At 48.8% G+C, this 13,749-nt stretch overlaps 1 protein-coding gene across 3 annotated transcripts in view; it reads left to right on the top strand.

Moving 5' to 3' along the window:
- The window catches only part of LOC8033158 (protein draper), an 85,184-nt gene that overhangs the window by 19,606 nt on the left and 51,829 nt on the right, over nt 1-13,749 (top strand). Inside the window, exon 1 of one of the 3 annotated variants that reach the window (XM_042286078.1) lies at nt 11,093-11,414. The exons of 1 other annotated variant lie outside the window; for it this stretch is intronic. The gene's annotated coding sequence lies outside the window, so the exon portion shown is untranslated. Of the gene's footprint in view, nt 1-11,092; nt 11,415-13,749 lie in introns of those variants that run through there. One more of the 3 variants, XM_040221007.2, reaches the window with a different exon arrangement.

Here is a 13,749-nt window from a genome sequence, read left to right as displayed (position 1 = left end):
TGGCTAGGAGAGGAAGTTTGTTAAATAAAATAAAGGTAACTAAGATGTAAACAAAATGACTGAATCACCGTACCAAGCGCAAAATAGCAATTATTGGGTATCAAACATTATGACTGGCTGAGATTTCTTAGTTCGATTATCGGGTGTGGTCGCTGAGTTTATAATGTATGATGCAAATTAGTAGAGTGACTGGGTCTTTCATGGGGCAGAACGCCTTCAGGAAACATTGCAAGGACCTTCGGGGCCTCGTTTGCCTTGCAGCTCCTACGTCGAGTAATGTGAAGTTTAAAGGGGAGTCCGCCAAAGACAATTTCAACCGTTTCGTAATTCTTTTTTTTTTTTTTGCGAGAATGTTTAAGGATGTTTACTTGAGGAATTTGCAGAAATTTCAAAGGACAAATCAAAATAAAATGTTTTCACGGCTCTTCTTTTCATTATGCTCTCATCGAGGGATTATTTTATGTATATGAATGTTCTGTAATAGACGATTCCGAGTCAGGACGGCACTTCTCAAAACTGAAGTTTCGTTCCTGTGCATTCGAGAATCGACAGCAGTTGCATACCGACCTGCCTTTTTCTTTGTCTTCAAGGTGAGGCTGCGTCGCCGCGGCTGTTTCCCTTAACTTGCCATTGTTAGCGGTTCTCCTTTACTCATGCGACATCATCTCTCCCATTGTTAGTGGACATCTCGGACGGCCATTGTTAGTGGGCAACGTTTCGGACTAAGAACTGCATCACCCGCTCACCCGCTCCGGGAGTCTTGAAAATACAGTCCACGAATACTGATCGTCATCTGCAAGCTCAAAATGCGATTGAGTGTACCTTTAAAAGCTGCACGCACGGTGAGTAAATGATTGGCAGGTGCTATCCTTGCAGGTCCGCAGTGCTAGCGTTTTCTGTGGCGCTTTTACTTGAATCAGGGTCAGCCAGTCGTCAGTGAACAGCGGATGCCAGTTCTAATCGGCTGTTGATTATCGGTCTTTCTTTTTTTCTCTCGCTTTTATTATTATTTTTTTTTCGTTTTGCTCTCTTTTTCTGTGTGCGTGCGTGCGTCCGCCTTTCTATGGGTAGAGGGAAGAGCTGCAGACTGAGAGAATAAAAGAACTTGAAAATGGTAAAACAATATTCCAAATGCAAATACAAAAACAAAATAAAAAAAGTCGCGATGTTTTTTGTTTGCTTGTTTTTTTCGTCCGCGTACAACCGGTACATCTGCGAACCGCCAACGTTTCTGTTGAATATTTTTTCTAACTTCTGGCATGTTATTAAGGGGAAACAAATTTTCGATACTAACGCAAGATATGATGATGTACTTCGAAGAGCACTGGAGCGAAACAAGTGGATCTACTCGAGTCCGGAGCGGAACACAAAAGCACCTGGGTCCGTTGCCTGCGTGAGATTGACCGGAAGTACACATATCGCTTTGTGTTCGGTTTCCGCGTGCGAGCAGCCCTTTCGCTTCTTCCACCCACGCGCGTGCTCGCGCCCGTGAAAGCCAGAATCAGCGCGCGCGTCGGCTCGGCGCGCTGTCCGTTCTCGGAACGGCGGCGGGCGTCTGTAGTCGAGGAAGAGAGGGTGGATGCGTTGTTCAAAACAAGAGGCCGACCTTGCGTACGCGCCTTCCTCGCTTCGCGGGAAGGGCGGGTATATACGTGTGACCGAGACCCTTTCCGAACACATCCTGCCGTCGTAATGAGACGCTCGCTTCGACGGAGTCGGCACGCCGATTCCCGCGAAGGCGCCGGAGATTCCCAGCCTCGGTCGGTAGGCACCCAACTATATTTCGAATAATTCGCCTTTGCCCCGTTTTATTTTGTCCTTACCGGCAACAATCCCGGTGTTGTGACGAGAAAATGATTTGCCCGGCGGTGTTCCCAAGGTCTTCTCTTGCGAGGCTAAGGAATTACCTTCTTAGTATGTCCGGAGGGTCTTTGTGAGCTACCTACCTGACTGATTGTTTAGTAGGTGACACGTTAAGAACCCAGCAGACGCTCCGCCGCCGGCGCGAGCTTTCCGCCTTCGATAACACTTGGTGGCACACATAACCAAAGGCCGTCCGAAGATACGTCACAGCCAGCCGGAGGCACTTATAGGACGCGAGCGCGGCGTCAGCGTTCGGCTTGGACTCGTGTTCAATCAGCGAGGACACGAGTGCCGGCCGAGCGCTGACGCGGCTCTCGTGTCCAGTCTCTGTCCCGCGCTGGCCTTCGGTAGGTGACGTAATATTTCTAGCACCGCGGCCTTGTTACGTAGGGGGCTTTGGGTGGACACACCAGTTGTAGACGAGTGCGGGCAGCCACAGTTCTGACTACCCCAAGGCAAGACTTCAGCCAGGTCAACTTTACAAGAGTGATCACGCACGTGTAATCAGGCCAATAAAGGAAATGAGGAACATCACACAGTGAATCTATACCTCGTTTCGCCTTCAGTCCAGACGCAGGCGACGCTGCGAGCTAGTGGGACCAATCAAGCAGCGTCAAAAGCGCAAGTCACTGGGCCTTTATTCGTTTATGATTGGTTCTGATTGGTTTAGCGATGATGGAACTCGTGCAGAAACATGACGAACACCATGCATGATGTGTGCTTTTGGCGCTGTCAGCTCGTAGCGTTGGCTGCCTCTGGACCGGCGTCAATTTAAACGTTTTCAACTAAGCATATTTTCTGAAAAACCGTAAGAAACTGAGCCTAGAGCCGCGAGTAAATTTTTTAAAAACTGTTTGAATAATTTGTGATCGTAGAAGTAAATCCCAGACCGATACTAACCTCCAACTTTGCCCGTCCGCCATCTTGTTGTGAAGTTAGATTTTTAATAAACATCAGCACATAGGCAGCTTGAGCCTGTTTCGCCCAGCGTCACTAGCACACAAAAGGCCGTTGTCCGCGGGAAATAATCGCCTACGATTCCTCGAGCTTGTCCGAGTCTCGCAATGACCAGCAGGAGCATGAGATATCAGACGAGTCACCGTTCGCGTTTGATCCGCCGGCGTCGCCTGCGAGGGTACGAACCGTCGCGGCTGCATTCGCGATCCGCCGACATATGGACCCAGATGCCTTCTTCAGAAGCGGGATGGTGTGGAAGATTTCGTTTGCTAGCACGGTGCGAACTGTTTTCTAGCACGACGCGAAGGCTCTAGGAGCTAGCGTTCGCGTCGTTCTGCTCGGACGTACTTTCGTAGTCGAGTTTCTCGGTCGGAAGCCGAAGAAATGTCACTCTGCTGCATTTTTTCGTGGTGTTACTGTACCCCACAGCACATCACCAACTTCCCCCACCCTCCACTGCATATGCCGCACATAGCCTAAGACACGATCCCTAAAAACACAGACGCATGCACACCATGACTCCAACGTATCTGCTCTCGGATACAACATGTGACTTCACGAGCGGCCCTGCTCATTGTTGCCAGTAAAGCGGCAGCCAGCGATTCGCGGACGTGAACGCTTACACTCGAAAATTCGTTTTCTCGAAAGCAAATGATTATTTTGGTGAGATTGTAGGCACACTAAAGCGTGTATATTTAGTGCAGGGTGAAAATTTTATAAAAATCGATGACCATCGTTGATTCGACGGAGTTCCTTTTCCCTGGAACCATAGTATAGGTGCGGTTTACAGAACCACACCTATAGTTTAAACTTAAGCAGGTGCAGTTATTTTCACTATCAATCGGTAACTTGGCACCTGTGCGCGCATTGCCGCATAGCTCTCGGTTTCCCGCTGTGTCGGTACAAAGAGGCGAATGATTGATGAAGACAGATAGCTCGTCAGACTTCGTTCGTCTATACACCACGACGTTCCTGTCCCGCTTCGCAGTCTTGAAAAACGTCGTGCTCGCGTGACTTCGGTCGCTTTTTTTTTCACGACCAGGGGGGCCTCGTTTGAGTGCCTATATTCCTTGTCGGTCGAGAGGGGAGTTCGGCGCGGACCGTTATAGATTAATGTGTTTGCCCGCGTGCAAACTGCACCTCTTGGAGTCGGTGTTCTTTCCGAGTGGTGATAAAAGCACGACTCGAAGGAAACTACCCGCCTTCGGGGATACGGCGATAGCGATGATTGATTCGTGTCGTTGCGTGGCGTACTATGCGTTATCTGCAGTTCCTAAGAGCTTTCGTCTTGTTCGTCGGTTTACGGTCTTAGCATCTATCATCATGGTAATGAATACAATGCGTACTTTTTGTGCCACCTTTCACTTCTCGCTGTTATATATATATATATATATATATATATATATAGAGAGAGAGAGAGAGAGAGAGAGAGAGAGAGAGAGAAATAGAGATTTTTTGTTGCGTTGACGATTTATTGTTAGTTTTGTCTCCAGAATAGCCCTGCAACCTGATTTTCGCATTTCTCAAAAAGAAAGTAGTCCCCTGTGCAACCTTCAACGCACTCGAGCGCTTTTGTCTTTGCCCTGGTTGGTCACTGGTGAACACTTTCGACTATTTCCATGTCACGTTTAGCTTTCTATTCCCGTTCAGAGCAATTTAGGATGTTCCTGTCTTGCCAGCTTCAATCTGACGGGTACAAAATTCGTTGTATAGCGTTGCACGTTGGTCTCTTTTCTTGAAATGTCGAATACATGTATGCCTCACACTTTCTTAACGTTGTCCAGAAAACCGTGATAATGATTCGCCAACTCCAGCTACGCGCCACTGAGGCAATAGACCGTGGTCTCACAAAGCTTTTGGCGCGTCCGCGACGCCGCCATAACGTTAGTTCCTATAGAGGCAGGCAGCGGTGCTCGAGACAACAGCAGCGTCGTAGGGAAACTGGCTGGGAAACTGGCTGGCCTTCCCAACGATGTAGTGCAGGGTGCGGTACTGCGAGCTAACCGACCAGAACGCCGGCCGGAGCGATAAAAATCCCGCGTGGGGCGTCCCGGGCGCGATAAGATGTTGGGAGCGAGATTGGAACGGGCAGCCGCGAATTTATGCGCGAAGGCTGTTTTTAGAATCCGCAGACCGCGCGTCCGCCGAAAAAAAAAAAAAAAAATGTAATATCAGTTAAGAAAAGAGGAACGTATAAATAAATATTAAATAAATGTCGTGCGGCTTTCCATGATGTTGCATCAGAACTAATCACCCGCAGGACAAGCCCATCGCTGTGTAAGTTCACGGCGGATACGCGGCCTATCATTTCTACCAACCCAGTCCTTTCCGATCTCGTTCCCAACACGGGCCTGGGACGTCCCACGCGGGATTTTTACCGCTGCGGCCGAGATTCCGTTGGACGGTTCATTTGCAACTCGAGAAGGTACGGCGAGGGAAAGGAAGGTCGGGGAGGAGGAAGCAGACGGAACGCTGAAGAGAGAAGGAGGCTTCCCCTTGTCTTCTCCAGCGTTCTTGGGTTACAACGGACTTTTCGCGACTCCAGCAAAACGGACGCCACCAAGCGGGAAAACCGGGAACCAGCCGGACCAGGTTGCTCCGCGCCCCTCCGCGTCTCTGGCGGCTTTCGCGGACACGTGTTGTCGGCGCGGTGGCGAACAGCGTAATTTCACGAAGGTCCGAAAATTTCTTAAGTTTGCCTGAGTGTTCATTAGTGTGGTGAAGCCCCAATATATTGTTTCCTTCCATCACGTGTTTGAAAGCCCGTTTACTCCACAACACACGGTCGCGTGCTTTCGATTTCTTGGATGGGAAGGGAATCACGGAAAAACGTTTTGATTTCTTGCCTGTCTCGAATCACATTTAAAGGGACGATTGTTTGGTAACTGATAAGTGGTTTCTTTATAAGGATGTAGAACAATGGACTGAGGGCGACAGACGAGGCATTTTGTTGGACGGAACACCAATGTTGCAGTCAAATGAATGCGAAGGTTCGGTAGCTGCTTTTCTTGAGTTTGGTTATATTCGGCTAGCTTCAAGTTTGAGCCACCCACGCCGGTCGGTGCGTTCGCTATTCATCTTGGCTGCTTGTCGCCGAAAAAGCCTCTGGACCACACTGAAGGAGTTGGGCTGATTTCCCAATTACTTGATTCCGGAAAACCTGCTCGCTGCATTCGATTCATCAGGGAAATTATCTGTTTTCAAAAGGTCGGGGACGAGTCTCGCAACGTTAGAAGCTGTCCCGGCATTTTGATCTATCGCGCCTCCAATACTTATATCATACCCCTGTCGAAGCCAGCAGCAATATACGTCTACATTGCTCAGGTTGACCGGCCACAAAAAATACTCTTCTCCGTTCAAGATTCGAAGCAAAGTTCAATGCAGAGAGGTTCTGCGTGAATCTCCGATGAAGACTTTCTTCAGTTTGTCTCCGTGCTGTCGGCTAGAACCATTTGGCTAAGTTTAAGTAGCATCTCTCTGCCCGCCAAATATACTTTTATTCAGCAGTTCACCTAATAGATAGTCGACTGAGCTCATATTTTAAGCCGAAGAATGTACTAATATCGCTTTAGTGGGACATAGCACGTAATATAATACATAACCCGCTCGTCAAAATGACTTCTCGATTGCTACTCAGCAAAACCTGAATTGAGATACAAGTATCAGCTGCTTAGTGGGGCGCCGGCGGGTTAACATGGTCCTTGGCTCAAGAAGCGCTTGCTTAATTTTCGTAATTTTCCTGCAGCCTTTGTTGTTGGCCGAGTAGACGACTGGAGCCGTCTCTTAAACGTGGATGCGCACAAAAGCTCGATTTCGCGGGCAGATAAGTCGCATGGTCGAGGCATGCGAGTTAGCTGAAAATTACTCTCGGTGGAACAATTTTGTAGTCATCGCCGCTTTCCTTAGATGATCAAGACTAATTAGTATATTACCGTCTCTCCGTAGCCTATAGTTTCGGTTTTGAACGAAATCTCCGAGACAAAAGTTTGACATGAAAAGAACAAAAACCACCGGAAAAACAAAACTATGCTTTGGAAGTTTATGTGCACCGGCTAAACTTAACCGTCTCAGTTCAAATACCTATAAAATTGGGTATTAAAAAAAAAATAATAATACCGTTAAATTGAACGCGCCACCTGTTCAGGCGGCCCGGCCAAGCCGACGCGACCTGGACTCAGCCGCCATGTTTGTTTGGTGGTGGCGCCCCCTGTAGGTCGCTGGAGTCGCGAATAGTATTTACAATCGTTGAATATTACGGTTTTCTTTTTTTTTTTTTTTTTTTTTTTGCTTAGACGTAAACGGGTTTTATGAAATATACAAGTGGTGGAATGTGCTCATCCGATGCATCATTTCAGGTAATAATTAAGCTTATCACTACTTCCCCGTAGTTTTGCATAAAAAACAATACATATACAGTTTTTTATTTCTCGTTTGTCGCAAACAAAACGGGAAAAAAAAATTTAACCTGGATTTTATGCACTTTACATTCGGTGACAAGGCTCACACTGGATGGATGAATTTTTACACAACGAGAGTTCGGCAATGCGGCAATGCGACAGCAGTTTCCGTATAATAGGAAGTTTTCGTAGATCGTTTCCGCCGTCCAGCAACACTTTCCGCAACCCGCGACGAGATCAGAGCTCTTCAGTCGAGGCTAGTGGCGCGCAGGCGCAGTAGCCGATCGCCATCCTTGTTAACAGAGTGCGTCGTCTACTCGCTGCGTTTATCGGGAGATGGTGCCACATGTGGGCTACAGGGATGGAACGGCTGCGCCATTTGCGCCATTTTGTGCCCTACGCATTTGTCTGCGCCATTCTGCGCCATGTTGCGGAAACTGCGCCACAGCCAATACCTTGCGCCATTATGCACCAAATCGCAAAACGTGCGCCAAAAAAAGTGTTTTGTCTTGGTTTCGGTTTCTATCGACTCGATTGGCAACAATGAGCGCGTTTAGCTTGGTCGGCCTAGCAATACTTTGCTCTCTTTATTCTCCCTGTGTATCCCGAGTCTTGAAGCGCGCGAAAGAAATCGGAGGTCTGATCTCAACCACTACACCACCTGCTACTAGATTGTTATTCTTCAACCATGAGCGGTTAAGCAAGCCGAGGGGAGATCGAGTCGTTAAGCGTCTGATTGTTTTGGGCTCTGCGGCCCGGGGTCCGGACGTCAGCCAGATGAAAACAACTGAGCAAAATATTCCTTTCAGTACTTCATCGTTAGAACTTGGAACCGCATTCCCGCAAGATAAATCGTGATTTGATAACTTCCGAAACGACGGTCCGATCCGAAATCTTGCCGGCCAGCAGCTCTCACGCGAGCGTTAGATCTGCTCGGCGTACTTTAACCATGCTCCAGCTTATCGCTTCGAATATGATAACTCCGTTAATCGTAGTCTGCTGCTTCGATATTGAGTTGCACGATAGGATAAACTCAAAATTTGTTTCCCTGTTCCTTCGCGCAACTGCACGTCCGTTGCTTAAGCACGTCACGTGGTTCGCACGTGTAATTACTATGTCGCGCACGTGTGGGTTTTGCGATAAGCAGTGCTGGTTTGGATTTTGAACAGCTGAAAGCCACTCAGTAAATATCAAGGACGCTATCTTCAGAAGCATGTGGTTATTGCCTTTTGGTTATCATTAAGGCTCACAAAGTTTCAAGTTTTCGCATCCGTTACAATGGTATCCCATCTAACGAAGTTCCTAACCACTCGTGTTCATATGTGCTGCTAAGCACAATTGAAATTGCTTCCGTGCTTGTGTGAAACACAAGCTGAAATGCAATGAAAACTAATCTGAGCTGCTCCTAGCGTGCTCCAAAATGTAGTTTTAGCTGTTTCGACCTGCTCCAAAACAGCTGTTTTAGCTGCTCCCAACCTGCTCCAAAACAGCTGTTTCAGCTGCTCCCATGGCTGCTCTCAAGTACGTTTCACGAGTTCCACCCCTGTAATAGCGTCGCGAACTCGATTGTCTGCGAACGCGTTCTACGTTGACTTTTGCAAGTTTGTTGCTCCCATTTTTTACAGGAAGACAACAACGCCTTGAAATTTCACACAATAAAACTGACCCGCTCAGTGCACACTCGGCGAGAGTTCGAGCTTACTGCATGAAGGCGCCGCTTTTTCCGGCTCGTTTTACAGCGTCGGAAATCCCTTCATGCCACCCTATATTTATTGGCTGCTCCAGTTCGTTTAGAGCCCGATTTCCAAAGAACTAACTGGTCTTTGCCGTTGTGACGCTGCTCTCAGCATACGGACATGTGTGATACCATGGTGAGTGACACGGGGGCGCAAATGCCATGGGACCTCTTTCGGCCTCTGGGAGAAGCGACGCGATCACCACATCTCCCTTTCCAGCGCTCCATAGCGCGATCAGACATGAGCAACTTGCGCTTGTAGCTTTGGCAGTTCTTCACTCATCTGCGCGTTCGGCCAACGAACCCCACTTCGTTCTATTCAGCTCTCCAAATCTTTTTGTAGCGCTTACTTTGGCTTCTCATCCATCGATTTGCATTTTTCTTTTTTGGTCGACGTTCACACCATCGTCGATCTAACCAGGGAGGGAGCGCTGAAAGGGGAGCGAGAAGCGCGGAACATTCGTCTTGACGCGCGAAACTGCACGAACCGTTGCGCGCTTTGAGGGGGGGGGGGGGGGGGGGGGGGGGGGGGGGGGCGTCGTTTCGTGTTTTGCCAAAGTTGTGCACAAGATCGGCGATTTCTCTTCCTTTTTTGTATGCATTTTTGGCGGATGACTAGTTGTGTGCGTATAGGCATGTATATACCTGTAAAAGGGGTCCCCCCTTTCCCCCTTTTCGAGCTTAAATCGGAGATTGCAAACAAATTTTGCCGGGCTTTTTTTTTTTTTTTTTTTGGTTTGTGTGTTTGTGACACGTTTGGTTTTTACTGCGAACGCTGGAATTCGGAAGCAATGACGCTGATCTCTCTTCTCTCGCGTTTCTATTTCATTTCTGTGGAAGTTTGTTGGTTATTGTAGCCAGTCTTCCGCATACCATTTTTCTTATTTCTACTTCTTATCATATTTTCCCCTCCTTTCTCTCGCTCAATGCACGTTTCACTCGGATGCGTTACTCTGTCCAACTACGATGTCGTAAAATAACGCGGCGTTTTAAATGAAAAGTTCCGCAGGAATTACATTCTTTTTTTTTTCGTCAGTGTTCGGTGCCTGTCTACACTTTCCAGCTCTCTCGATGGCAGCCATGTTGCGTCACGCAGGCTTTCCAACGGAAGGGGAGCTTTTCGCCTGCTGCTTTCGTTTCTCGATTCGTATCTCCCAACGCATTGGGCATTTTGATCACCCTTCAGTGACTGACTCAATCGTCAGCTCTTGGTTTCCACGCAAAACTGGTTTGAGGCGCAATTGAACCGGAGGAATTGCGTAAGTCATTCTGGATTGCGGTGTAATGGAGCGATCACATCGTGTCAGGGCTGGAATTTTATGAGAGAAGACTTGAGAAATTTGATGGGGTTCTGGAAATAGACAGTGAACAGGTCGCGGACCGTCCAAGCGCGTAGCGCGCAAGCCGCGTCGTTCATGGGCCTCAAAGAAGCTTTCTTTCGGGACACGCAATATGCCGATGAAATGAATTTGCTGCACAAGGTAATGAACCATAAACTACAAAATATTTTTTTTTTTTTCCCCGGGGAGCGGGGTGTTAGGATTTATTAAAAGTTGCCTATAGTGCGTGGGGTGGATATATATGACAGGTTATGTTTCAAACTCCCGCCTCGTCTAATGGTGTCTCCGGCGTGTAGAAAACGCGGTGCCACTTGACTGTTACTTTGGAAACAAATGTCCATCGTCCAACTCTCGGTGAGAGATAGAATCAGATAGGAGTCCTTTCTCGCTACTCGTTCAAGTTTCAAGATTGCTGCGATAACCAAGTTCTGAAAATATCTCCCCGGCTGAGTCCGACGTCCAAAGGAACAAGTTCGGTTCTCAAAACTGGTCGCGAGGGTATCTTATCTAGAAAAAAATGCGACGAATGCGGTTTCTGTTTAGTCCTGCGAGGAGGCGCTCAGCCGCTCAGCGATTGATATTGCCCTAAGATTTAAAAAAACAAAAAAAAAAAAAAAAAAACAAGCGCAGCCGGCATTACGGGCTCGACGCACGAACAACTCGCCAGCGTTCCTCCTCTTTCCCCATCCCTTCGCACCGCCGCCGACGCCGGAAGTGCACGTGACTCCGGTGTGACGTCGCGGCGGAGTGGGCGGGCTCCTCACCGGAAGTCACGTGGACTTTCCGTGACGTAATCGTTGTGGTCGCCTCCTTCTCCCATCCAACGTTTCCCAGCGGAACGGACGGAACGTTTGCCCGCTCGACGCGTTCGCCTCGAGTGCCGTTCGCCCGTGCCGCTGGGTCGTCCTGCTTCTGCCGCGTCGCCTCGCCGCAATGTGGGCCCCGTGCGCGCTGCTGCGGGTCTGAAGTCGTGCGAAGAAGGAACGGCCATCACGCGAGTGTTCGGTATCGCGTTCGTCGGAGTGGTGACATTCGTCGGCCGAAGGATTACGCGCGATCGACGACAAAATTGGGCCACGCAGAACAGGATGCGGAGAATCAGCGCGCCTTCGCGGGATCCGGGTAGGTCCCGCCGAGGATCGGCCCGTGCTGGCCTGTTCCCAATTTCACGTGTTGGCAGGCAGTATGCCTGCTGACCCGACTAACAGCGAGTGCTTGTTTTCGTTCATTTTTTACGCCAGCCTTTGCGCTGATTGCGCTTCGGTTCGTGCCTGTTACCGCGCTGGAAAAACCCCAAACTCGGCGAGGAATCTCGGCCAAGACGAAGGGACTTCAGGGGGCTTCTCTCTAAACTCAGTATCTACTCAGTCGTAAATTTCTCCCAGTATACCGGCTTTTTTTCTTTTCTTTTTTTAGGTTTTGGTTAGAAACATCGTAATAAACGTTCTGAATAGAACCCCTTACAGTACGCATTTTTTTTTCGTATTACCTTTGCCCGGCCCATGACGCCCCTTCGTTGATTCTTCTGATTTCTACTCTGCGGTTTCCTTGTTCGCGCGGTTCTGTGCGGAGCAAGCGCATCTCCTGAGATTAACAATGACGAAAATAAACTCGGAAGGACGAGAATAGCTCGCCTTATGGCTCCCTCAGCATTATAAGGTAGCGTCCACGTCGGGAAATGATCCTAGTAGACTGGTAGGAAACTATCAACCAGGTGTTCCGTAATCGCTCGGGATAAAAGACTATTCGCAGTCGTACACCCGATATCGCATACAGGCGCCGCACCCAGCTCACGCCAGCTTCGTCCGTTCTGTCCTGGACGATTTAGAAGGAAACTGAGTAGGGGGTGTGCGAATATCGCTTCGACTCGAATAGTGTAGCGTCATTCCTAATTTTCGATACTCTAAGCTAGCTCGTATGTCGTGGCTTTCCCTTGTGCCATGAGGGCTATTATTAATCATGCAGCACTATTCGGTTCGAACCGTTATTCACACACCCATAAAACAAAACGAATTTTCGCTCAGCTTCATCTTCACTCATAAAGGTTCATTTTCTTCTACGTGACAGCCGCTTCTTAAATCGCGATGACGCGACAGTTTACGTTCTCGTCTTTCCTCCCTATTAATGTACCCAAAAGAAGTGCTGCGGACTACCTCAGGTTTCGGGAAATCACCAAGTTCAAGAAGTGTTGGAAAACTGGGGGAATTGATACTGGTTCAATATGAAAATAAAGGCGCAAGGAAATAAAAAAACGGATTAAAGAAACAGGTAAACGACAGACGAGAGCTCGTCTGTCGTACGTACTACCCTCCTTTCTTAGATCTCTGTTGAGCGCTCTGGTTTATAACGCCGAGTTCCATCGGTTCTCAGAGTCGCGCGATGGGTTCCATCGCGATCTCGGATAAGTTATTCGCCGTTCTGAAAGGTTACGTGTCTACCTGGAACGCCGTTTAGGGCGACCTGTTGTCTGTGTCGGCCGCCATCGAATCTGGCGAAACCGGTTTGCGGAACCCTTGTTTTTATTTTCCCCACGCTCTCTCTGTGTGTGTATGATTGCCTGGCTGGCCGCTCCGGCGGCAGCGCTCTTTGCGAGGCCACCGTTTCCGCAGCACCCGCGAGAGAACGCTAGAGTTTGTTGTTCCAGCCGCCCGGGGGATCACGTTCGAAGTCAATGGCCGATGAGGTTCGATTAGGCGTGAACGGTAAATAGGAATCCGAAAATAGTTTCGCTCTACCGAGCGGGAGGATGTTGTAGAGAGGGAAAATGACGAAATCAGTCCAACTAAATCTGTCGCCTGAGAACCTGATGTTCACGATGCAAGAGTGCAAACACAGGCAACCTGTGGGGCTTTATACTCTGTTTCATACTTAGTGTGCAACGCTGTCAAAGCTACTGGCGCGAGCGCGTGGCTTCATCTGAGGTATTTGTTTGCGCGACAATGCGTGCAAATAATCAACGAGATCAAGCCCTACGCTCGCGCCAGTAGCTTTGACAGCGTTGCACACTAAGTATGAAAGCGCGGAGCGCGCCGGTTTGGACTTGGGCGACAAAAGCCCTGCGTCATTGTCATGCAAGTCTGATCGGCGCGCTCCGGGAACTTTGTGTTCGACGAGTCTATAGTACTCCGTTTCATCTTATGTTGTACCGCAGCGAAGGCTAGACGCGCGAGATCATAGCTTTGTCTTGTGCCGCCGAGATATGCCCCAGTGCAAGGAGCTCGCGCTGGTAGCCTTTCCTGCGGTACATCATAAGGTGAAACAGAGTATAGTGCGCCTGGTGAATGGCTCTGATACTTCGACTCAAGGTAAAATAACCATACACACATTTTCACAGTTGCGCTGCTTTCGGCGCGTACTCCCGCCGGCATTGGAATGTGAACACCTTACCTGGTTTCTTGCCTGTTTTACGGTTTCCTAAAGCTATATTAACTGTCAACGTCTCAAATAATACGTGGCT

The sequence above is a fragment of the Ixodes scapularis genome, unplaced genomic scaffold (assembly GCF_016920785.2).
Source record: "Ixodes scapularis isolate PalLabHiFi unplaced genomic scaffold, ASM1692078v2 PGA_scaffold0__279_contigs__length_252992795, whole genome shotgun sequence".
Lineage (NCBI taxonomy): Eukaryota > Metazoa > Arthropoda > Arachnida > Ixodida > Ixodidae > Ixodes > Ixodes scapularis.
The sequence above is the reverse complement of the archived record's forward strand: the minus strand, read 5'-3'. Positions and strand labels throughout refer to the sequence as shown.